At 42.5% G+C, this 25,580-nt stretch overlaps 1 protein-coding gene and 1 long non-coding RNA gene across 2 annotated transcripts in view; one reads left to right on the top strand and one right to left on the bottom strand.

Moving 5' to 3' along the window:
* The window catches only part of LOC122222115, a 40,438-nt gene extending 17,712 nt beyond the window's left edge, over window positions 1–22,726 (top strand). The window contains exons 2-3 of the long non-coding RNA XR_006203615.1: window positions 19,977–20,043; window positions 22,519–22,726. This is a non-coding gene — a long non-coding RNA (uncharacterized LOC122222115). The remainder of the gene's footprint in view (window positions 1–19,976; window positions 20,044–22,518) is intronic.
* The window catches only part of MTUS2 (microtubule associated scaffold protein 2), a 565,789-nt gene that overhangs the window by 332,606 nt on the left and 207,603 nt on the right, over window positions 1–25,580 (bottom strand).

The following is a 25,580-nucleotide window of genomic DNA, read 5'->3' as shown; positions in this document are numbered from 1 at the left end:
TGTTGCAATAAAGCTGTTACTTAAGCTGTTATTAAGAGAGACAGAGAGCACAAGGGCTGGCCAGCTAGTTAACTAGCTTCTGGAAAGGAAAATAAAGAGGCAGGACGGAAGATACAGAAAATCAGGCAGAAGACGGATGACGCGATCAGACCTTGCTCAACCCAAAAGAGAGATGACTAAAGCAGAGGCACCTGTCTCAGCGAGCCACAGAGCCACCTGAGACCAGCACGGAGGGCCAGGGAATGAAAACCGCCTTGAGGAGGGTAAAACGGGGAAAGCAGGAGAAGGAAGACAAAGAAAAGAGCACAAGGGCACTCAGTTCAGCTGAGCTCAGGAAACACCCACAGAACACACACCGGGTGTCACGCTAGCTCTCGCAAAATAAAAATACATGAGGCCTGGGCCCCGCTAACCCCAATAACACTGGCCTGACACTCACGTGCAGAAAATCCCAATGAAATAGGCACAGTCGTACAACAGACGCAACAGCCCAGAGCCGGGTGGGGGGGGCACAAAGGGAACGAGCCCAGCCTGGGCTCCCTGATAACGGGCTGCCGTTCGAGGGAAGCTTGAGCCGGCTCACAAAGGGTAAACAGGAGAGAGCTGAGTCAGGTACAAGAGAAGGGAAGAGGGTGTCTCAGGGAGGAAGCTGCTTGAGCAAGGCGGGCAGAACCAGGTCTGCTCATGGAGAGGGAGGTTGGAGGAACCTGACTGATATCAAGGCGCTTGGTCTTTCCCCTGACAGCAAGGGAGAGCCAGGAAAGAACTGTAAAGGCAGAAGAATGGGTTTGACTTGCTGTGTGGAGGGTGGGGTCGAGAAGGTCAAAACTGGGGGTAGGGAATTCAGCCGGGAGGTGTAACTGAGGGGACAGATTGTGATGTTCTGAGAGCGGGAAGGGAGCGGAGTGGATAGATTCAAGTTAAAACCCAATCAGGTCTTACTGATTGATTAGTGGGGCGGGGGGGGGGGGGGAAGTGGGGAGGACAAGGAGAAATTAATCCTCTGCTACAGGAACAAGAAGAGGCACGCATACCTGCAAAATCTCAACGGGAGCCACTGTAGTGAAGCCAGGCCCCACTGAGATCATGTGCACCTGAAAATACAACGTGTGGGGACTTTAGGAAAATCCTTCTCACTTCAAAAAGAGTATTAGCAAGCTTTGGCCAGGAGGGTCCCCTGGAAGGCTTTCTTGTAGAGTGGTTGGGCAGCCTGTGGGGTGACTCTCTGTGCTCAGCAAAGCAAAGCCCAGAAAGGCACGTAAGGAAGAGCAGGTAGGTACATGATGCCTGAAGAGGCAAGGGTGTGGACACGGCAGGGGCAGGGGAGAGGCTCAGATCCCAGACATTGCACAGAAACTCTGTCCGGCCAGAGGTAAAGGGTAAAAGCGCGCGCGCGCGCGCGCGCGCGCACACACACACACACACACACACACACACACACACACACACACAAGCTTTTGCTAACCTCATTACAGACGTGTCCATAATCTAGGAACGGTGAGATGAAAAACTGAACTGACAGTGGTGATTTACTGGCATTGTTTCTTACACAGAGCAGAAAGCGAAACTAGTCCAAGTCGCTTGGTCTGGTTTTGTGCATGTTTTGGGAATTATGAAGAGATTGGTCGGAGGCAAAAACAGAACGCTGTGCTAAATGAGCAATATATCATCTGCAGAACCAAACGGTCTCTCCTAGTTATGCAGTGTGTCTTTAACTGAGGTCCAAATCTCAAGATTTAATTTCTTATGATAATCTAAAAACTGAGATTGAGCATTTTTGGATTGTTAGGATCCCCAGGATCTGAGTATCTGCATTTGCATTTCTGTCTGGATCTTGTTCTGTGACTAAAGTGACTGCCTTTACACAATTATCCAGCGATATACTTTCTACTGTACCGGAATGAAAAAACCACCAGGGAGAGTTAACCTACGTACACGTGTTTGGCGAACGGATAAATGAATCAGAGCCTCCACATAAGAGAAGGGACTTAGAAAGGGGTGGTAGGGTCAGGAACAGGCATAAAAGAGTGCTAGAAACAGGAAGCAAATAAGCACAAGGGACAAGTAATATGAATACTTCCAATGTCATGCTTTTGTTGCTGGACAGATCTGCTTATAAACAGAAGCTGCTTAAAAAGATAGGTCAAATACAGGTGACCTTGTACTAGCCCACTTCACAGAGTTAGAAGAATTCATTGTTTTTAAGTGATTCCAAATCTGAAGTTACCCAAATGCTGGGTTATAAACGTGGACAATTGGTAATGTCCTTGGATCCTGTTCCCATTAGTGAGTCTCAGGGAAATCGGCAGAGGCTCAAAGCTAATTAAAAGGCACAACGTTTTTATGAGCAAGTGCAGTTGAATCATCTGTGTCCTGATGAAAGGCTTTAGCGTTTCAGAAGAGGAAAAATGAAAGCACTTCCTCTATGTGCTAAGGAAAAAACTCAGAAAATTATACTGTGATGACGTAACACGTCTTCCACGGAGTGCCTTTAAAAATACAGTTGTCATGATGCTTTTACCAGGCTGATGAAGCGGATTGTTTTTGCAGTGCTGGACAGCACCCTGAGAAGCGCAGGTCCCCAGCTCTGACTAGGTTTAAGGAGACCGCCAGCTCGAGATGGCAGGCAGAACGGGGGTATGTTTCCCCCTGTTAATCAGAGATGCCTTAAAATAGGAGTAATTCAATGTTAAGAGGTACAGTGAATCAGAGTAGCCGACGTTTACTGAATTCCTTCTCCTAAGCACTTTGCATACTGCAGCCTAGAATGACGGAGAGAACAGAGACAGGTACTTACTGGGCCAGATAGGTCAACAATTCTGGAACACAGGCACAGAAAGATGGAAGTCCCTGGCTGACAGGCAGACGAGGAGGGTTGCAGCCTGCAGCAGACGGAAAGGCAGTGCCGCAGTGGAGGAAGCAGCCTGCTGGCCTCTTGGCCCGGGCTGCCAGGGGCACAAAGATGCAGATCCCAGCACCACGGGAGTACAGCGGACACAGAATGAGCTGCCTCACGGGGGCACGCAGTGTCCAGGACCCAGGTATCTACCCCCCACCTCCCCACCCCTGCCAAGCCCCAGAGGAAGGGCGAAAAGACTTCCAAGGAGTTTGAGCAAATGAACTTCAAGTTCATCTGACTCGGCGAGTGAATGATCACAATGAATTTGAGGAAAGCTTCCAGCGTAAAACAAGAAAAATGAACAAACCAAGGAAAAAAAAAAAACTGGCCCTAAGGATACAGGGAGAACTCAAGCAACAAAATATATCTTTTAAGAAAGATCTAATTAGCATCCTCAGAGAAATTTGGGAAGATATTACAACAATAAAACAAAGAACAATATGCTGTGAAGGCGGCAATCATGAAACCATGAAAGCGTTCTCGGAAATTAAAAATACCAGAACAGTTCAATAGCAGGGTTAGAAAATACATCCAGTAAGGTTGTCTAAAATGAAGAACGAAAGCATGAGGTACGAGAAAACAGGTAAGAAAAAGTTGACTCAAGTTATCACTTTGGGAGGTCCCCAAACCAAATAATAGAAATTCCAGGAAGAAAGAGAAAACGGGGCAGCAGAAATGAACAAAAACAAGACGATTGCCCAAAGTTGAAGGGAGACACAGGTCTTCAAACTGGCAGTTTAAGTGCTTTGCAAGACATATCAATCAAGTCCTCTTTGTCTCCCTTTCTCTGCGCCTGTCTCTCCATCTGTCTCTGTCTTCCTCCCTCCCTCCTTCTCTCCACACACACACCCGGAAATTTCTTAAACACCGAGGACAAGAGAAGATTCTAAAGCTTTCAGAGAGGGGAGAAAACATCAGGTCTGCTACAAGAACGTATTTCTCAGACTGGCATTGGGTTTCTTTTGAGGAACACTGGAAGTCTTTATATTTTGAAAGAAAATCATTTTCAACCGAGGAAATAAATTTTAATGTAGTGAATGCAAACTAAAGGTGGTTTCAAAATGCAAAAACACTGCTGCTTTGCCTTTCTTTAACTCTCTTAAGAAATTACTGAGGGCATATTCCAGCAAAACAGGCAAAGAAACCAGAGGGATGGGGCCACTAGATCCATACCAGGGGGAAAAAAATGAAGGGACGTTCCAGAAGAACAACATCTAGTTGAGAAGGCAAACAGAGCTGCAGGATTCAAAGTCCCAGAGGGAGGAGACCAGGAGAAACAGACAAAGACATGCTGAAATAGAAAGACTTCAGGGCACCAGGGTGGCTCAGTCAACTAAGCAGCCGAATTCGGCTCAGGTCATGATCTCATGGTTTGTGGGTTGGAGCCCCACGTAGGGCTCTGTGCTGACGGCTCAGAGCCTGGAGCCTGCTTCGGATTCTGTGTCTCCCTCTGTCTCTCTGCCCTTCCCCCACTCATGCTCTCTCTCCCCCTCTCTCAGAAACAAATAAACATTAAAACATTTTTTTTTTTTTTTAGAAAGACTAGGACACAGTGGGTGTCCAGAAAATACTTATTGTATGATTCCTTCTCTTACTCCAGTTTTGAGATTCTACCTACCCATACCACTCAATGCTCTCCAATTTCTGAACCTGTGCTTTCAAGTCATGTTTTCATATTGTTTTGGATTAAGATAAGGGCACAGCCCCTTGCCACACTATATAAAATCTAGGAAGACAAGCTCTGTGCTAGGAGCTCATACACAATGATGAATCAGACACACGTCTCGAGATTCCACATCAGCAAAGGTCGAAGATCGCGGACCAGTCAAATCTAGATTATGCATCCTCGTTTTCAACATCAGTTTCAAAAGCAAAAACAGATGAACCAGGTAATCACAAGGGCCATACACTTCAGCTGAGTCCCTTTAGAATCCGTAGTGGAGTTTTTTTTGCCTCTAGAGGTGAGCCAGGGCTGGCATTACTGTCCCTTGCTTTTTATTCTTTAGTTATTTCCCCTCCCAGTCTATTCGGGTGCGAACTTGGCTCACAAGTCAGGGAGTCCGTCAAAAGCCACCTCCTAAAACCCATCTACTTCTTTCCATCCTCCACCTGCCACCACCTGGGATGGGCTACCGTTTCTGGTGCCACAGTCTCCTCAAACAGTCTCCCTCTTGCCCCAGTGCGCCCCTTCCTGTCCCTAAATCCAGTCTCCAAACTTCGGTCCAACGGATATTTTTAAAAATGAAACAGAATCCTATCAAGCCATTGGTTAATACCCTTTATGGCACCACCTTTGCTCTTAGGATAAAAGGAAGAATTCCTTAACACAGCTCGCCAGGTTTGCACCAACGTCTTTTTTCTCATCCTTGCCCGACACTCCACCTTCAGTCACACCCATGTGCACACGTCCCACTCTCTCTGCCTCAAAGATCCTTTCTTCTACGCCCACGATTGCCACATCCCTCACCCCACACCCTTCCTACCATACTACATCTGAGACTCTTTCCCACACCCCAATTTAGGCTTAGATTCCCTTCCTGTATTGTGAGCTCAGAGCACTGTCATCACGATATTCATTCGCACTGTATCATAACTGCCTGTGGGATCTCTTCTGTCTTGTGCAGGGCTGTATCCTCAGTGCCAAAAGCAACCTGACACAGAGTAAGTGCTCAATAAATGTTTACTAAATATACATGCAGCGTTTGTCCAAATACATAGAAAAAAATAATTGTTATGCTTATGCTCCAACCCAGAGTCACTGAAGTTGACTTTTTGGGTCTGGGTGGAGGAAACCTGAAGTTTGAATAAATGTCTCCAGGGCATTATTAGGCACGCTCAGTTGCAATGAAAGTAAGCCAAAGATAGGACAGCTTTGTTTGCTGAATGACTGCACAATGAAAATACAGCCATTGTCAGCGTCCGTTTCAGTAGTAAGTACAAATGGATAATGCTGAGAGATATACGAAGACAAATACCAGAACAAATCGAATGGTTCAAGACACATGGCTCTTCTGCAGTCTCCAAGAGAAGTCCCAGGGTCAGCTGGTGTCATTAAGACACCAAAGAACTATATTTAGATCACATTCTCTTGAACCATCTCAGTAACTTACCAGTTTGTCCTGTGGGGATGTTTTCCCATCTGACATAAACCTTCCTTGGTAGATGATATGGTTCTCATGAAATTAAGTAAAACAGTGATAAAAAAAAAAAAACAACAACAGTGAAATGGTGGGGCACCTGCCTGGTTCAGTCGGTTAAGCATCTGATTCTCAATTTTGGCTCAGGTCATGATCCCATAATCACGAGATCCAACCCCATGTTGGGCTCCATGCTGGGGGCGGAACCTGCTTAAGACTCTCCCTCCCTCTCCCTCTGCCCCTCCCCCACTCACTTGAGTGCACACTCTCCTTCTCCTTCCAAAAAAAAAAGTGCACTTAGGTGATGTCAATAAACTGTTCTCATTCTTAACAGAGGAATCAACACTTCTCCCTCTCTGTTCTTCATTCACCTAGTCCTCTTCTCCTTTGTCTTGGATGAATCAATGTCCTACTTCTATTCCAAGATGTACCCGTATGCAGGAGACCTTGATATCATTCTTAACCACTTTTGGGGGATCCTGTTCTCACAGTCACCACCAGCTCTCTCCAACTTCCCTCTGCAGGCCACTCCCTCACATTTCAAACTAGCTACAATCTCTTCCACCACACTCTAAAAAACCAAACAAAACCCGACTCTGCTCCCCCCCCCCTCCAGCTATAGCACCTATGGCTCTTTTCTCCACCTGCACATTTTTAGAAACAGCAGAGTCTATTCTCAATGCTTCCATTTCCTCAGTTTTCATTCACTTCTCAGCCTACAAATAGGTGACTTCCACCCCCAGATTTTACTAAAATTGCTCATTCAAAACTAGGTCACCAACTGCTTCCTAATTTCCAATCCCAACAACCTCTTTGCATTTTTACTTATCCTGTCTTCCATGAGACAGTTTTGATCACTTTCTCTTTTGGAAACTCCCTCTTCCTTAGACTCAAACACTACATTTTCCGGGTGCTCCCCTCCATACTTCCCACAGTGTTCTGTCTCTTGTAGGCTTCTTTTGTCAGTTACTCTTTAAATTGGGTAGAAAGTTCCCTTTTTGACTTTTTCCTCACTCCGCCCTCCCTGTCTCTTTCCCTGAATCTGCTTATCCATTCTCATGGCTTCAACTCCCACATTTATCTTTGGCTCAGACTTCTCTCCCGCCCCAATTTATGCCTTTTGTAATTTTCAACCTAAATGCCCCCCTAAGAACCTGAAATACTGCATGTGTCACCTAACTGCCCACCACCACTCCTGATTCTACAAGCCATCCCCGGGTGCTCCATACTAAGCAACTGGTCCCTATAAAGGATCTGAGTCACCCCAACTGATGACCTGGAATGGGTATTCATTCTACCTTTACCCCTTCTCAGCCTGGCAAACTCTGATTTATCCTTCAAAATTCAGCTCAACTCACCTCGTTTAAAAAATCTTTTCAGAGCCCCTATCTGCATGAACAGAGTTGGGTACCCATCCTTATATGCATTCTATACACGTCCCCATCAAGCATTCCTCACCTCCTACTAGAAGTACAGATTCATCCCTCTGTATCCTCACGAAGTCATGGGCTATACATCTAATCTGCACATCCCGAATACACACAGACCAGCAGCCCAATCCATAAGAGGTCCTCAGAAAATTTCTGAATAGGCGAATAGTTGAATGAATAATAGAGTGAATATAGGAATGAATCTGGTCATCTCAAAGACTGGCAATGCTCTAAAACAGCTGTCCATTGCTCAGCAAACTACCGTCACCACCATCACCACCACCAAAGGCTAGTCATTTGTTTTTGCAAAGAGTTTTATTGAAACACAGCCATGCTCATTCATTTACATGTTGTCTGTGGCTGCTTTCGCGCTACATTGGCAGAATTCAGTGGTTCTAACAGAGACGGTATGGCTTACAAAGTTTAAAATATTGACTAACCATGTTCTACTTCTATGAGTGCTGGAACACGTTTCTTGAGTTCTTTCCATTACTGACATCTGCTAGAATGAGAAGAGACATGGAGGGCTCTGGTGCTCTCTGGGGTGTCCTAAGGACGTCACGCTAATAATCCTTCACAGACACTTAAATTCATTAAAAATGAAAACTTGCCTTCTAACACAAGAAGATTCAGAATATGCTTTGGCAACAAAAAGGCAAAAACCATACAGGAAAATAATGCCATCGCCTTAGAACCCTTACCTTAAAAATACTGAGAATATGACTGAATTTGGCTAAGTACCTGGCATTCTATGACCATTCAGACTTTTCAACAATATTAACTGTGCTTGTGTTTTAAATTGTTCTGACCAAGTTCATTCAATCATTAAGATATGTTACATTAGCTTCATTATCTGCATTTTAGAATTTGGTAGAATTCATCCTGCCTTTAAAAAAATTAAAGAGGAAAGCTTATACAGTAGGTTGAACTCCAAAATAAAATTTATTTTAATGAGGAGAATTCATAACAAAACTGTATATAAGCTGAGAAAACTTGTCCCAACTCCTCTTATCTGATTGACCTCTTCTGTTTATTTATAGAATAAAGTAGTCTCATCTAGTCTTTTAAAAACTTCTACTCTGACACTTTAACTATTCCTATCAAAAATTATTATAGTTCTTTCAGGTCGCCTTGGCTGACACAAAAATGTCAGGCCCCCAGCAACACTGGGTATATTTATTTCCATGAGCACAAATTATATCCTGACCTGCTGTATACTGTACAGGTTATCATTTTTTACATAATGTTTTCGGCCACGAGAGATGTTTTTTCTGAGGAAAGAACATAAAATATATGGAGATCTACCAAAAAGGCAGTGTAGAAAAGTACTGCCTTTTTTATTCCTTAGAAGTGAGGGATCTAATAACAAATTGTTTTTATATATGATCTTAGGTTTTCCTAAGACAGATGTATGCCCACCTGAAGAGAGGTAACAGTCCTGCTGTACTTTGAGCACTTAAACAGTACCCTGAGTTTCATTCCCAGGCCCGATGACAGTAAAACTTGGTAGTCTCATGCGTGACCGTGAAGTGAGCAAATACCCTATCCGAAAACACAGAAATGATGAGGAAGTGCTTAGGTTCATTTATCCTTCAGCAGACAGAGTCACATCAAGATCTGTAAGACTCAAGAGTCTTAGGAAATACCGTTAACTTACGATATTGAAAACCTGAAAGAATGTGTACTATGGAGTAGTATGTATTTATTGTGTGTCCAATTGTCAGGCCACTTTAAAGCCATGGTGCACCTGATGGTACCCAGAGAGCCAATGCAGGAGTGGAAACATCAGGAAATCTTCCCGAAGTCTAAGTAACAGCTTACTGGTCCATTAGAGATCTAAGAGTTTTCCTACCTGAGAACTGAATAAATGTATATTTAATAAATGCAATTCCTGTATCAAACCAGGTCTTAGCATTCAGAGTAAAGGAAATCACTTGAGGTTGGAAAAGTACAAATACTAAATGTACAGGGTGCAGCATTAGGGCTCTCCCTATCTCCAATTCTCATTTGCCAGCGTGATAGTGCTCAGAGCCTTGAGTGACCACGTCAAATAAAGATACGAGAAGAACCAAAGTAAGAGTGGCAGGGAATCCTGACCTGTTGAATATATGATTTCAAGTAAACACAAAATACAACCGCATATAGACACATTTTGAAACTACTCTCAAAATACCAACCTAAAAATCCAAAAAGAACCACTACATAAATACCCTGGAACTAAAAAAAAAGTAAACACAAAAAGAAAAGAAAGTTTTTATTAGATGCAACACATACCATCTGATGCTAACAATCTTTGGTGAATACGTAAAAAAAAATCCACCCGTGAAATTTTAATTGATATGGAAATCACTATAAAAAAACTAGAAAATAAAACAAAATATATGAAACGAACATTTTCAGGAATTGTACAAGAGATAGCACAGGACTATGATCCCTTAGAAAAGGAAAACAAGTGAGGTAAGCCTTATCATTGCTGACCTCGCCGCCTAGAGGAGGAGAAACTCAAAGAGAGTCTGTCCACGACAGTGACCTGAAGGCACAGAGATCAAAGTTTGGAAACTCCAAGGTAGTAAGAATATGTGGGGCAGGGGCGCCTGGGTGGCTCAGTCGGTTAAGTGTCCGACTTCGGCTCAGGTCACCATCTCGCGGTCCATGAGTTCGAGCCCCACGTCAGGCTCTGGGCTGATGGCTCAGAGCCTGGAGCCTGCTTCCGATTCTGTGTCTCCCTCTCTCTCTGCCCCTGCCCTGTTCATGCTCTGTCTCTCTCTGTCTCAAAAATAAATAAAAACGTTAAAAAAAAAATATGTGGGGCAAAGAGGAGTGAGATAAGCAAACAAAATGTTCCAAAATCTGCATTAGAGCCTTCCCTTGAGTGTTTGGATAAATACCAACTTGTGCATGCGTAAAGCGAGACCGAGTGAGAACTAGGGACGTATAAGAAAAACAATTCCCAGAATTTACACAAGCTGGAAATTGTTCCACTTCCCTAAAGGTAGAGTGGAGAGACCCTGTTGAACACATGAGTACTCAAGAGACCCCAGAAATTAGCTCTAGAATAAAGATGACTTTATAGCTACTCAGAAGAACCTAAAGCAAGCCTTAATGGATCACACTAATCAATAAGTAACCAAATTGCCTGCCAGAAAAAATTTCAATACTCTTTAAGAAAATGGAACAAAATGCAACATCGAACAAGGCAAGATCCAAATGTCCAGAATCAAATAAAATTACTAGAAATAATAATAAAAAGAAATGTTACCCATAAACAAATAAAAGTCAGACTAAAAAAATGACACAGATGATGAGATATCAGAAAATGACATGTCAAGTTATTAAAAATAGGCTGCATATAATTAAGAGGTAGAATCAAACCTGATGGGGAAAGAAGGGAATTATATTTAAAATACCTAGAAGAGAATGCTTAGAGAAGAAATAAAAAATATTTGAAGGAAGCCTGGGTGGCTCAGTTGGTTAAGTGTCCAACTCTTGATTTTAGCTCAGATCACGACCTCATGGTTGTGAGATCGAGCCCTGTGTTGGGCTCCATGCCAGGCATGGAGCCTACTTAAGATTCTCTCTCTTCCTCTCCCTCTGTACCTCCCCAACTTGTGCTCTCTCTCTCTCTTAAAAAAAAAAAACCTGAAATGAAAAAACAGACTGGAAGAAATCAGAAGCAGATTAGACATTGCAAAAGAAAAGATCAGTAAACCTGAAGACATAGCAACAAAAACTATCAAAAAGGAAGCATGGAGAGAAAAAAGAATGACAATAAATTGTCAGAGCTGTAGCAACTTATCAAGCCAACTTATACATTATAAATCTATATCTAAAATATATAACAATATAATAAATAATATGTAATATATTATAACAGTATAAGATATGCAAGATACATTTAATATGTTTACATTATATATATTTTATATTTTCAACATTTGATAACCATAAATATACATATCAAAGAAACCTGATATATACCAAAGAGAATAAACAAAGGAAACTAACCCATTGCCTATGATAAGCAAACTGCTGAAAACCAGTGATAAAGAGAACTAGAAAAAAAGAAATACAGAAGCCGTCTTGTCTGCCACTATGTAAACCAAAAGACAATGCAATAAAATCTTCAAAGTGTTGAGAAAAAATTTTCAATCTAGATTTCAATACCCATTGAAAATGTTTAAAAAAAGAACATGGAAGAGTTCAGTAGACTTATAAGTAATGAAAGAACTAATCACTACAAGTCTGCACAACAAGAAATGTTAAAGGAAGCTCTTAAGGTAGATCAAAAATGGTACCAGACAGGGGCACTTGGGTGGCTCAGTCAGTTGAGTGTCTGCCTTCAGCTCAGGTCATGATCTCACAGTTTGTGGGTTCGAGCCCCGCATCAGGCTCTGTGCTGACGGCTCAGAGCCTGGAGCCTGCTTCAGATTCTGTGTCTCCTCCTCTCTCTGCCCCTCCCCCGCTCATGCTTTGTCTCACTCTGTTTCTCAAAAATAAATAAATGTAAAAAAAATTTTTAACAAAAAATGGTACCAGATAGAAACAGGGACCAAAGAAATGAAGAACAGACGCAGTAAATTAGGTAAAAATAAGCAATATTTTTCACATTTTGAAATCTTTTAATAAGATAATAGCTGTTTAAGGCAAAGTTTATTAACAATACATATGTTGGGGATTATAATATATTTGGAAATAAAATGTATAAAAATAGTAACACAAAGAACAGGAGGGGAAATGGAAGTATACTGTAGTGAGGCTCTTAATTATATACATGAAATGGCATAATATTTAAAGATAGACTATGGTAAGTTCCAGATGTATTTCAAACTCCGAGAGTATGGAGTGATAAACTTTTTCTATAAATAGCAAGATAGTAAATATTTTAGGCTTTTGGAGTCAAACGTCCATGTTGCAACCACTGAAATCTGTCATTGTAGTATACAAGCAGCCAGGAATAATATGAAAATGAAAAAGCATGGCTATGTTCCAATAAATCTTTATTTACCAGTAAATAAAGCCTAATAACAAGTAACACTGTAACAGCGAAACAAGTAACAAGCTTGATTTAACCTATCAAACAGTAGGTCAACAGATGGCTTAAGGCAGTCACTAAAAGAAAATAAAAGACAGAACTGTGTCTAATAAGCCAAAAATGGAGACAAAATGGAATCTAAAAAATAATCAATCTAAATGAAGGCAGTAAAAGAAGAAAAAATGAATCATAAAGAAAAGGGTCAAATAAAAAAACCAATAGCAAGATGATATATTTAAACCCAAACATATTGATAATTTCCTTAAATGTAAATGATTTAGAAGACTTCAATTAAAAGGCAGAGGTTAGCACACTGAATTTTTAAAAGCCTACTTTAAATATAAAATATAAATATATTAAAAATAAAATAATGGAAAAAGATTTACCAAGTAAATACTAATCAAAAGAAAGCTAGAGTGCTATGCTATCAGAGAAAATAGACTTCAGAACAAGGAATATTATCAGGGATAAAGACGTGTATTTCATAATGAAAAGGGGAAGTTTAATAAAAAGACATGAAAATCCCAAATGAGTTCATACAAATAATGGCAAAGCTTTAAAATATGAAGCAAAAATTGGTATCACTGAAAGGAGAATTTTTAAAATGCACAATTACATTTATTAATTTCACCTTTCCTAAGTAATTGCTAGGATAAAATATAGTAAAAATATAAAAGTCTTAAATGACATTATCTGCTAACTAGACCTTCTTAGTATGTATAGAACAATATACCAAGTATAAGCCTAGTTTTGGTCATCAAATGAACCTCAAGAGTATATAAGGACTCAAATCAAACAAAGGATGTCCCCTGACCACAATGGAACTAAACAGATAACCAACAGAAGGGTATCTGAAAAATCTCTTAATTTGGGGGAATAAGCAATACAACCAAATATAACCTATAGGTCAAAAAAGTCATAAAAGAAATTTAACAATCTTTTTAACTGCATAATAACAAATATGAATACTCTAAATCCATAGGACATAGCTAGAAACTGAAACTTAAAAAAAAACAAAACACAAAACACCTTGGCAGTAATATAAAAGAACATAAAATACATTGAGGATTTTTACTTGTAGTAAGATACACATGACATAAAGTTTATCATCTTAACCATTTTTAATGTTTATTTCTTTATTTTGAGAGAAAGAGAGCAAGCAGGGGAGAGAGGAAGAATCCCAAGCAGGCTCTGCACTGCCAGCACAGAGCCCGATGTGGGGCCCCAAATCACAAACTGTGGGATCATGACCTGAGCCAAAATCAGAAGTTGGATGCTTCACTGACTGAGCCACCCAGGTGCACCAAGTAGAATCCTATAGTGATTTTCTTTTTATGATAGCTTTACTTCACTTAATATAATGTCTTCAAGGCTCATGCGTGTTGTAGCATGTGTCAAATTTTTTTCCTTTTCGAGGCTGAAAAATATTCTATTGTATGTATACACTACATCTTGTTTATCCATTCATACACGGACACATGGACACTTGGGTTGCTTCTTGGCTATTGTGAATAATGCTGCTGTTAATACATAGAGATTCTTTTAAACAATAAACTGAAAAGTCATGCTGAGAGAAATTAAAGGAGGCCCAAATAATTAAGAGATATACTGTGCTTATGGGTTGGAAATCTTAATGTTAAAAATCTCAGTTCTTCCCAAATCAATCTGTACATCCAACACAATCTCAATCAAAACTACGGCAAGTATATTTGTTAGAAGTTGGCAAGCTGACTCCAAAATATGTATGGAAGTTTAGATGATCTAGAAGAGTCAATTACGAGAAAGAAGAACAAGTTGTGAAATTTACACAACCTGATTTCAAGACCTACTACAAATCTACAGTCTCTGGGAGAGTGTGGTATTGGCATGAGGAGAGACATGTAGACCAATGGAACAGAATGCAGGATCCAGAAATAGTCTGAAATGTATATGGTCAATTGATTTTCAATGGAAAAAGGATAATACTTTCAAGAAACAGTGTTGGAAAAATTGGACACTATATGCACCCCCCCCCAAAAAAATGAGCCTTAGTCCATACTTCACACCACCTATAAAGTTAATTCAAAATGGATCATAGGCCTCAAAATAAGAAATCAAACAATGGAACTTCTATAAAATATAGAAAACAAAATCTTTGAGACCTTGGGTTAGGCAAAGTTTCTTAGATAGGAAGCAAAAATCAAAAATCATAAAAAAAAGTCTTATAAACTGGAATTTATCAAAATTAAAAGCCTATGTTTTAAAAGACATTGTGAAGGGAATTAAAAGTCAAGACAACTTCTTACTAGACACGTCTCCAGAGGCAAGGGAAATAAAAACAAAAATGAGCTATTAGGATCTCATCCCGATAAAAAGCTTCTGCACTGCAAAGGAAACAATCAACAAAACTAAAAGGCAACTGATGGAATGGGAGAAGATACTTGCAAATGACATATCGAATAAAGGGTCAGTATCCAAAATCTGTAAAGAACTTACCAAACTCAATACCCAAAAAAACAAATAAACCAGTGAAGAAAAGGAAAGGAGACATGAATATACACATATCCGAATAAGACATCCAGATGGCTAATAGACACATGAAAAGATGCCCAACCTCACTCATAACAGAGAAATACAAATCCAAAGCACAGTGAGATACCACCTCACACCTGTGAGAATGGCTAAAATGAACGAGTCAGGAAACAACAGGTGTTGGAAAGGATGTGGAGAAAGTAGAACCCTCTTGCACGCTTGGTGAGAATGCAAACTGGTACAGCCACTCTGGAGAACAGTGTGGAGGGTCCTCAAAAACTTAAAAATAGAATTACCCTACGACCTAGCAATTGCACTACTAGGTATTTATCCAAAGGATAGAAAAATGCTGATTTGAAGGGGCACATGCACCCCCAATGTTTATAGCAGCACTATCAACAATAGCCAGATTATGGAAAAAGCTCAAATGTCCATCAACTGATGAATGGATAAAGAAGATGTGATGGGGCTCCTGGGTGGCTCAGTCGGTTAAGCGTCCGACTTCAGTTCAGGTCACGATCTCGCGGTCCGTGAGTTCGAGCCCCGCGTCGGGCTCTGGGCTGACGGCTCAGAGCCTGGAGCCTGCTTCCGCTTCTGTGTCTCCCTCTCTCTCTGCCCTTCCCCCATTCATGCTGTGTCTCTCTCTGTCTCAAAAATAAATAAACATTAAAAAAAAATTAAAAAAAAAAAAGAAGATGTGATATACACACAAAACGGAATACTACTCAGTGATCAAAAAGAATGAAATCTTGCCATTTGCAACAACACGGATGGAACTAGAGTGTATTGTGCTAAGCAAAATATGCCAGTCAGAGAAAGATGAATTTCGTATGACTTCACTCATATGTGGAATTTAAGAAACACAACAGATGAACATGGGGGAAGGGAAGGAAAAACAAGATAAAAACAGAGAGGTAGGCAAACCATAAGAGACTCTTAACTACAGAGAACAAACTGAGTGTTGCTGGAGGGGTGTTGGGTGATGGGATGGGCTAAATGGGTGATGGGCATTAAGGAGGGCACTTGTCAGGATGGGCGCTGGGTATTATATGTAAGCAATGAATTACTGGGTTCTACTCCTGGAACCAATGCTACACTGTAGGTTAACTAACTTGAATTTAAATAAATAATTTTGTTTGAACGTCAAGGCAAACAGCAGAAGAAAATATTTTTGAAAGGCACATGCCAAAGAAAACTTGTATTCGGAATATATAAAAACATTTTACAACTGAATAAAAAAATAATCAAATAAAAAAGCAATCAAGTAACAATCAAATTTTTTAAATGGTCAAAAGATGGGAACAAATACTTCAAAAAAAGATCTATGAATGCAAATAAACACATGAAAAGATGGCCAGCATCATTAGGTATTAGCGAAATGGAAATTAAAACTGATTATAATTTTATATAGCTGCATGCCCATCAGAATGACGAATATTAAGAAGACTAATAATAGCAAATGTTGGTGAGGATATGAAACAACTGGAACTCACACAGAGTCCGCATGGCAATGTGGGATGGGTAAGCCACTTTGGAAAATAGTTTGACATTTGCATCTAAATTAAACATACTATGAAAACCTGCAATTCCGCTTCTAGGTATTTGCTCAAGAGAAGTGAAACTATAGATGTCCACAAAAAGACCTACGTACAAACATTCCTAGTATTTTCATTTGTTACAGCCGAAAACCGACAAAGTCCAGCAACAGGTGAATGGATATTCAAACTGTGGTACAGCCATCCATCCAATACTCAGCAATAAAAGTAACGCACTATGGATGAAGGCACCATCCCGGGTGGATCTCAAAAACACGCTGAGCGACAGGCGCCAGATACAAAAAGAGTACATACTGTGTGATTCCGCTTACACGGAAGTCTAGAAAACATAATCTACAACGGCAGAAGGCAGATCGCTGTTTGCCTGGGGTGGGGCAGTAGGAGGGGAGATTGCCTGGTAAGGAGCAGAAGAGAAGTCTGGGGGACACTGGAAAGATTCTGGGTCGTCAGACAAAGGTCTATAACAGGTTTGTAAAGGTATATTGACTTTGACACGCAAACCTCCCCAAACTGGATCCTGGCATTTGCCCTGGGGAAAGAGTGATTTGAGACCACCAGGTGCAGCTCATTGGCAAGGCTCTGTCCACCTGCTGATCAGTGATGGGAACTGTTTACTACACATATCTCGATTTGGATACAGGTAGCATTACTCTGCATTACTAGCTTTTGACCTTGTGAATGCTGAGCCTTATCTGAAAAACACAAAAAGATAATGGAAAAAAAAAAAAACCTACCTCATAAGTTTGTTTGCACAGTAAATACTGTTTTATATTATAATCACTCCTCAGTTGTAATCATCACCTTTGTCATCATTATCCTTAGGTTGTCAAAATAACTCTGTATACGAGCTCAGCCTTAAAACAAGCCATTACTTTCACTAAGGCATGACAGAGTAACTTTTCTCCCCACAGCTTTGCAATAGGCATCTTTCACTGTTCAGACAACGGCTTCCTGAACTTTCATTTATCTTCTGAAGTTCTGTCGCAGTAAGGCATTCAGATGCTTTACTCAATTGTCTGGGCCATTTTCATTTAACTTTCTTATCTAGGCCTTCCTTTCCCAGCTGTTTTGAGTTTCTCAAAGCTGAGGAAATAGACCTCAACAAAATGACCCCAGATACCATTTTGCATGTTAACAGCAATAAGACAGAAGTATCGATGATCTGCAAAGTTAATAGATTTTTTTGTGTGTGACTCATAACACATTTGAGGTCAGGTGACAGTGTTGTTTCGGTTTGGGTCATATGAGAGGCAGTTTTCTGGGAAATTCTGCACATCAGTGCAGTCATTCCAAATTATCACAAGTATTTTTCAGAAACCCTGATTTTGTTTGGTGAACAAAACAAAATCACTCTGATCTCCTCAAATTATGAAATAACTCCAAGTTTCATCTAGCATTTCTGCTATTTGCTTCTTACATTCCGTAAGCGTGAGTTGGTTACACTTGAGGGTCAACTTCCTTTTGTCTGTCTGGCTAATCAGTCTTTTGTCCCCATGATTCCATTTATACTGGATAATCAATGACCTCCATGCTGTCAAATTCACTGATCCCTTCTCTGTCCCTATTCATACTACATGGTTCCTCAGTGGCAATCAAACTTATTGGCCATTCCTTGCTTCTTTGATGTATTGTCTTCTCTTGGCTTTCAGGATACCACATTCTCCTGGACTTCCACTTTGTACCCTGGCTGCTGCTTCCCAGGCTAAATGTTGGGATGTAAGGGCCCATGCTGGGACATCTTCTGTTCCCCAGCTATATTCCCTTGGCTATTACTTTTTTTTTTTTTTTTTTAATTTTTTTTTTAACGTTTATTTATTTTTGAGACAGAGACAGAGCATGAATAGGGGAGGGTCAGAGAGAGGGAGACACAGAATCTGAAACAGGCTCCGGGCTCTGAGCTGTCAGCACAGAGCCCGACGCGGGGCTCGAACTCACGGACCGCAAGATCATGACCTGAGCCGAAGTCAGCCGCTTAACCGACTGAGCCACCCAGGCGCCCCAACTTTTTTTTTTTTTAATTGAGGTATAATTGACATAACATTATAAGAGTTTCAGGTATACAATGTAATGTCTCAATATCTGTATGGGTTGCAAAATGCTCACTACAGTAAGTCCCATTAACATCTGTCACTTGACTCCCTTGACTTTAGTAGTATCCGCTGAAGTCCAAATTTTAACCTTTAGCCCTGACTTCTCCTGGGGCTCGGACTCATATATCTAATCGCCTCTGTGACTGCTCCACCAGAATTTCCAGAACAGAACTCTTTGTACTGCCTCCCTGGCCCAGCCCTTCCCCCACTCCCCTGGCTAGTCAATGTCTCTTAATAAATGGCATCACCATCCACCCTGTTGCTCCTGCCAAAATTCTACAAGTCCTCATTGGCTCCGCTCTTTCCCCATCACCCACCCTCAATGTCCAATCCTACGGTCCTATCTCCAACATATATCTCAGCAATTCCATCCCTTTCTCCCTCTATGCCACCAGCTACCAGGATCTCACATCTGTACAAGCGTACCAGCTTTTGGCTGGTCTCCCACTCCAGTCTTCCCTCTTCTGTTCTACAGAGACCCCCAAGATGATCTTTGTAAGCCATAAGTCAGATCATGTTTAAAGCTTTGGGGGGCTACTCATCACACTTGGATTCGAACCCAAACTCCCTGCCAGGGCCTCCAAGGTCCGGTGTGATCTGGCCATCGCCTACCTCCCGACTTCTCTCCTCCTAGGCACCTGCCACTTACTCCAGCTCATGCTGAGTTTACTCCTGTTCTCTGACCAAACTAAGCTCATTCCTACCCTAGTGCCTTCATTTGTGCTTTTCTTCTGCTTGGAACACACTTCTCATGCAAGCAGCTAGACAGGAAGACATCACCTCATGAGAGGATGAGTGAAGAGTCCAGAAAGAAACAAAACATCCTCAAGAAAGTCCAGAGCTTCCCCATCTTTCCCCTGAGGGGACTCAGGACATGGGTAGAACCAGAAAGGAGGGCCTGGCAGTTACTCTGGGTCCTGCGGTGTTGAGGCTGCATATGGGGCAGGGGGAGTGGAAAATAATTCTGTTCCCAGTGACTGGGGTGGACATCGGGGAGACCGGGAGCACTCCTGAGGGATATTTGAGAACTGGGGAGAAAGAGAGGAAATCGAGAAAAGTTGTAGAGTAAGAGAGACTGGGAGAGAAAAGGGAAGCAAGATTGTTCAAGTGGTTAGGGACTAGTCTTTAAATGGCTGTACCAAGATTGGTCTGTCTGGGGCCCAGAGCTTACTTAAGGGAGAGACCTAGACTCTGCAGTGCTCTTGAACCAGAACAGGTGGAACTGGGAAACTAATTATGGTCATGAGAGGAATAAGAGGAATAATGGTAATAAGAAGGAGGGAGATAAACGGCAAAAGAAGATACTTTCTCTGTTTCCTAGGGTTCCAGGCTCGACAGCCGGGGCCCGGGAAGTGTATGCTGGTGAGAAGCAGAGGTGAACTCATAAGGTGAGTTCTTTCTATCTGCCTAGCTCTCTGCATGAGGTTCATGTAGGGAAAGACTGGAAAGCTGGGTTCAAAACCGGCAAGAATTCTCTTTGGTCCACAGCAAGGTGCTTCGGGACCTGAGGTTGTGTGTGTGAGCACAGGCTTGTGTCTTAACTTATTTCTCTCCCGACAGAGAAGGTTGGCAGCTGTAGGGTTACTTGTAGACTCTCCTGACACCCAACCTCACAGACTGATCATTGCAAAGATGCGTGTGTCCTTCCTCAGCTTTGCCTCCCTGCTGTTTTATGGTAAAAAACAGAGCCGTGGACATTCTTGACTCCTGCCTACGTACCCCACACCACTGCTCCAAGCACAGGTGACCCAAGGAGAGCCCCCTGCTCTGTGGGCTCCGCTGACCTGTCCCCGCCTGCCACTAAAGGCATCCTCTTTAGAGGTTTTCTGCACTTCACAGCCCCTCCTCACTTATTGTGGTTTGGATACGCAGATGTTTCTACATGTGCTTCAGACAGTAACTACACTGTCCTCCTGTCGTTTGAGGGGAAACTTGCGAGAAAAGAAAATGGACTGCAAGAATCTATTTCACATCAGTTGACTGCAAATCAAACACTTTAATTGAGCTAAGCCCAGACTTCTCAAGTCCGCCATTTTAAAGTCATCTCCAGAAAACTAGGGTTGTTGAAACAGAGAGAAGAGTAGATTCTTTGCCAAGCATCTCAGCCAAAAACTGTGTAAGACTGACACCTGCACAGCACAGGGGGGCCTGGGTGGCTCAGTCGGTTGAGCGTCCGACTTCGGCTCAGGTCATGATCTCACGGTTCGTGGGTTCAAGCCCCGCGTTGGGCTCCGTGCTGACAGCCCAGAGCCTGGAGCCTGCGTCAGATTCTGTGTCTCCCTCTCATTCTGTCCCTCCCCCTCCCCCGCTTGCACTCTGTCTCTCAAAATGAATAAATGTTAAAAAAAAAAAAAAAAAAAAGCCTGACATCTACACAGCTTTGATCCTGTGGCTCTGCAGACGTGCATGAACTTCAGATTCTCCAAAGTTTACAGTCCCTGCAACACCCACTGTCCCTTCTTGGAGCATCCCTGACACCAGTACTCCACGATCGTCCCCGTTGCCTCATGCAGTGTCAGCTAACTTCTCCAGGGAGGAAAAAAAACAAAAAAACAAAAATAAAATCAGAAAAAAACAATGGATGTCCTTGGAAATTAGTTAAATTTTGGTAAAATCCATTAATAAAATTTAAATTCCCCATGCCTCCCAGATCTAGGCTTTCAGTGTCCAAAGAGTTTCAAAACCTTCTATACTCTTTCATATACTTCTTCAGCCTGAACCTACAGTGACCACTGTAATCCGTCACTGGCATTATACTAAGGCAGAGGGCAACAAACTTTTTTCTTAAAGGGCCAGAGAGTAAATATTTCAGGCTCATGGGCAATATCTTGTCTCAGCTCTGAAAGCAGCCATAAGCAAAAGGTTGAGCAAATGGGTGTGGCTGCATTCCAGTAACATTGACTGACAAAAACAGCTGTCCAGCCCGTAGGCCATGGTCTGCCAGAAAATCAACAAACACTGGTCCTAAGCTTGTGTTCGAAAATAAAGATACTTCAGAGTAGTATGATTTAACACAGGCAGTTCAAGTACATAGTCTAGCAGAGGGGTTAAGAACATGAACACGGAGACAGGCTTGAGGTCAACTCTCTGCACTGTGGTTTATAAACTGCAGGGAGATAAGTTATTTCGCCTAAGTTTCACTCATTTCACTTTTAATACAAAAACAAGGATCGCACCTAAGTCAAGGTGGGCGCAGCACGCCCCAAACTCTCTTACTCAAACTCTCTGGCCACATTCCTTAACCCCACTAACACCTCTGCAGCAGGAAGATGGATATTCACATGAAGCATTAGGAAGGAACACACAAATGTTCACGATGATTACAGCCAGGCAGTGCCACCAAATGAATGAAAACCTTTTGTTTTCATAGGTTTTTGGATTTTAGAATTACATAGTTGGGGACTCTCTCTTGACTCTTCTTTATTTATCAGTTATATTTTCTTGTTTGTAAACTAATTGTGTATGCCCTTTCACGGTCAATCTGTTGGAATCTGGATGGTTTCCTTCCTCATTTAGCTGACTGCTTCAAAACAAAGAGAAGTCAATTATTTTTAAGTTTATATATTTATTTTTAGAGAGAGACCGGGGGGAGGGGTGGCAGAGAGAGAGAGAGAATCCCAAAGAGGCTCTGCACTGGCAGCACAGAAGCCGATGTGGGGCTCGAACTCACGGACTGTGAGATCATGACCTGAGCCGAAAACAAGAGTCGGCCGCTCAACCGACTGAGCCACCCAGGCGCCCCAGAAGTCACTTTTAACGTAGCCAGATCTGTCCATGTTTACCTTTGTGATTTGGGATGACACGTAGTAAATGTGCATCCAGGGATTACTGAACAAATGAATACGTTTTCTTTTTCTCCACAGCCCTGTGAATTATAGTCTTGGGTGAACCGCACTCTCCGCAGCTGAAAGACTTCTTGCAGTGAAGGAACAAACGGAGAGACTCCCTACCGAGGTGGTCAGCAGGAAGTCATGGCAGGAGTGAGCATTCAGACCGCTTTAATGTGGTACCCTAGCTGTCTGGCTTTTCTTTGTCCTTTTTCCTCCAGAAGGATGGTATGCAGATATTTGCCTTCATTTCCTGGGAGAGTCTGACGGGTAAGCCCTCCTAGCTCTCAAATGAAGAGACACTATTAACAGTTTTTTACTGGATCATGACTTTGGTTCTGCATGTAATGGACCCTCATGAAATTAAAGAAAAAAAAAAGATTGTGTTTGATGAAAAGGGGAGTATCTCCTAGGAAAACATGAAGAAAGATGGAAGGATTTTTGCAGAAAGAAAAGAAATAATTGGGGGGGGGGGGCACATGGGTGGCTCAGTCGGTTAAGCAACCAACTTCAGCTCAAGTCATGATCTCGTGGTTTGTGAGTTCAAACCCCGTGTCCGGCTCTGCACTGACAGCTCAGACCCTGGAGCCCCCTTCGGATTCTGTGTCTCCCTCTCTCTCTGCCCCTCTCTCATTCGCTATTTGTGTCTTCCTCTATTTCTCTCTCAAAACTAAATAAACATTAGGGGGAAAAAAGAAATAAATCAATCAGGCATATTGCCAGAACAGGTCCTGGTAGCCTGGGGGGGACTCTAGCCAAGTTGCCCAAGACAGGAGAGGGTCTGCTGCCTGGAATGAGCCAGCCAGGCCAAGCAAAGGGCCACTGGCCTGGCTCCGGGGCCCCGGGGCCAATGGGAACACGGCCATCCCCCAAAAGCTCTGGAGCAAGGACTCCTGATTGTCTGTCCCTGAGCCTATGCTGGGCGGTCCTCCCAACAGCACTAAGAAAGGATTTCACATTTTCAGTGTCCCATAGGAGTGACACTCATCATTGTCGCAAGGCTTTGTTGGGTCCCTAATGATGACCCATGTGGACACAATCTCTCTAAATTAAGACCAGATGCCCATGAGAAAGGACTGGAGTCTTGAAGGAGCTGGGACGGAAGAGTCCCTTGTAGGTATGTGCACTTCTGGGGGCCGAGCTGACCTCTGAGGAAGTGTCACCCTCACCACAAAGGTGTGAACACAAATAAGTCATCCTCAGAGGGAACTCAGAATGCCTGTCTCTCTTCCTGGTAGTTGTATTTTTGTGCCACTGGTACATTCTTAAAGACCTTTCATGCCTCAAAACTTGACTGTTGTTAGATAAATCTCAACTAAGTTTATTTTTTAGCACTTTTCAGTTTTTCCAAATTTTATGTGTGAAGTAAAACCATTAATATGTGTTAGATCATGCAATTTCTTTTTTTTTAGTTTTTTCTTTAATGTTTTTATTTATTTTCGAGACAGAGAGAGACAGAGCATGAGCAGGGGAGGGACAGGGAGAGAGGGAGACACAGAATCTGAAACAGGCTCCAGGCTCTGAGCCGTCAGCACAGAGCCCGATGTGGGGCTCGAACCCACGGACCGTGAGATCATGACCTGAGCCGAAGTCGGCTGCTTACCCGACTGAGCCACCCAGGCGGCCCTAGATCCTGCTATTTCAAAGCGCATAATTCAAACCCACATCAAGTGTTTAAGTCACCTGGGAAGGTGAAGGTGAGATGGCACCGGAGAGTGGCGGCCCAGCGGAGGGGGCGTCAGAGCTTTGCACACCATCCATCCACGGACAAACGAACACTTTGGCATCTCCAGCCGGTCCTGTCCTCTCAACTCTGGCCTCCTAGATGCAATGCTTTAGGCTCTAGGACGGCTAAAGGCTTGTCAACCACGACACGCCCTGAATTAGCTCCCACCCTCCCCTCCCTCACCAGCTTCAATCCCACTCTCCGAATGGCAACTCCGCTCTCCAGGAGTCACCTTACACTGTGCTTTTTCTCTCACCTCCTGTGTGCAGTCAGTCAGGAACCCCGTTGTGCTCTACCTTCTCACTGTGCCCCGTCACTGCCTGGACCACTGTGCCACCTCCTGTCTGTTCCCCCTGCGTCACCCTCTGTCCTTGTAGAGCGTGCCTTCAACACGGGATTCAGAGAGATCCTGGGTCCACAAAAGCCAGACCACGCTGCCCTGACTCCAAAGCCTCCAATGGTTTTCTTACTCAGGGTAAATAAGAGTCCAATCCTTCTAATGGCTCTTAGGCCTTAAGCATCCCCCTCCCAAAATCCCTCCCACCCCCCAAGACCCCCCCCCCACACACACACACACAGTGCCAACCCCCTCACTTCCCTCCTCTCCTACTCACTCTGCTCTAGCCTCCTGGCCTTCTTGCCACCTCAGGCCTGGACACAGGCTCCTCCCTCTGCCTGGATGCTCTACCCCAGATAGCCACATGCTTCCTTCCCTCACCTCCTTTGGGGACTGGTTGAAGGGTCTGAGGATCTTCTCAGAGGCCTTTTCCAACTACCCTGTTGAAAATTGTAATTCCCCTTCTCTAAAGTTTCATTTCCTTCAGTACCAGCTAGTTCTCCCAACAGACCATGTAAATTATCTGCAATTATTTAAAAAAAAAAAAAATGGCTGCCCCCATTGTAAAACTCAAGTTCCACACGGGCAAGGATTTTTGTCTGTTGTCACTGTTCTATCCCCCACACCTAAGACCGTGCTGCATGTAACAGTCCCTCAATAATAGTTCTTGAGTGAGGGACTGAATCACATAATTAACTTGCAGCAGGTCTGATAATAACAGATAGTCCCATCACAATGTACATCTATCATGAGAACAATCAAACATAATTTGACCTTTATAGAGGTGTTTGTAAAAAAAAAAAAACTATTAAGAAAAGCTACTTAAAAATTATAATGCAACAATAATTATCTGAGTAAATGATGATTCATAAAGCAATATAATGGAAAATAGCTTTAAAAATGTTCCCTTCCACTGATAATAAAAGAAATGCAATAATAATGCAAGGAGGAGGCGTAGTGGTGGTAATTCTCAATACCGGCAAGGGGATGGCAAGAAGAAGCACTTCCAAGAAACACTAGTGAGAAAATCGTTGT

Source organism: Panthera leo, chromosome A1, assembly GCF_018350215.1.
Source record: "Panthera leo isolate Ple1 chromosome A1, P.leo_Ple1_pat1.1, whole genome shotgun sequence".
NCBI lineage: Eukaryota > Metazoa > Chordata > Mammalia > Carnivora > Felidae > Panthera > Panthera leo.
Note: the sequence above shows the minus strand (reverse complement) of the source record. Positions and strands in the feature narration are given on the sequence as shown.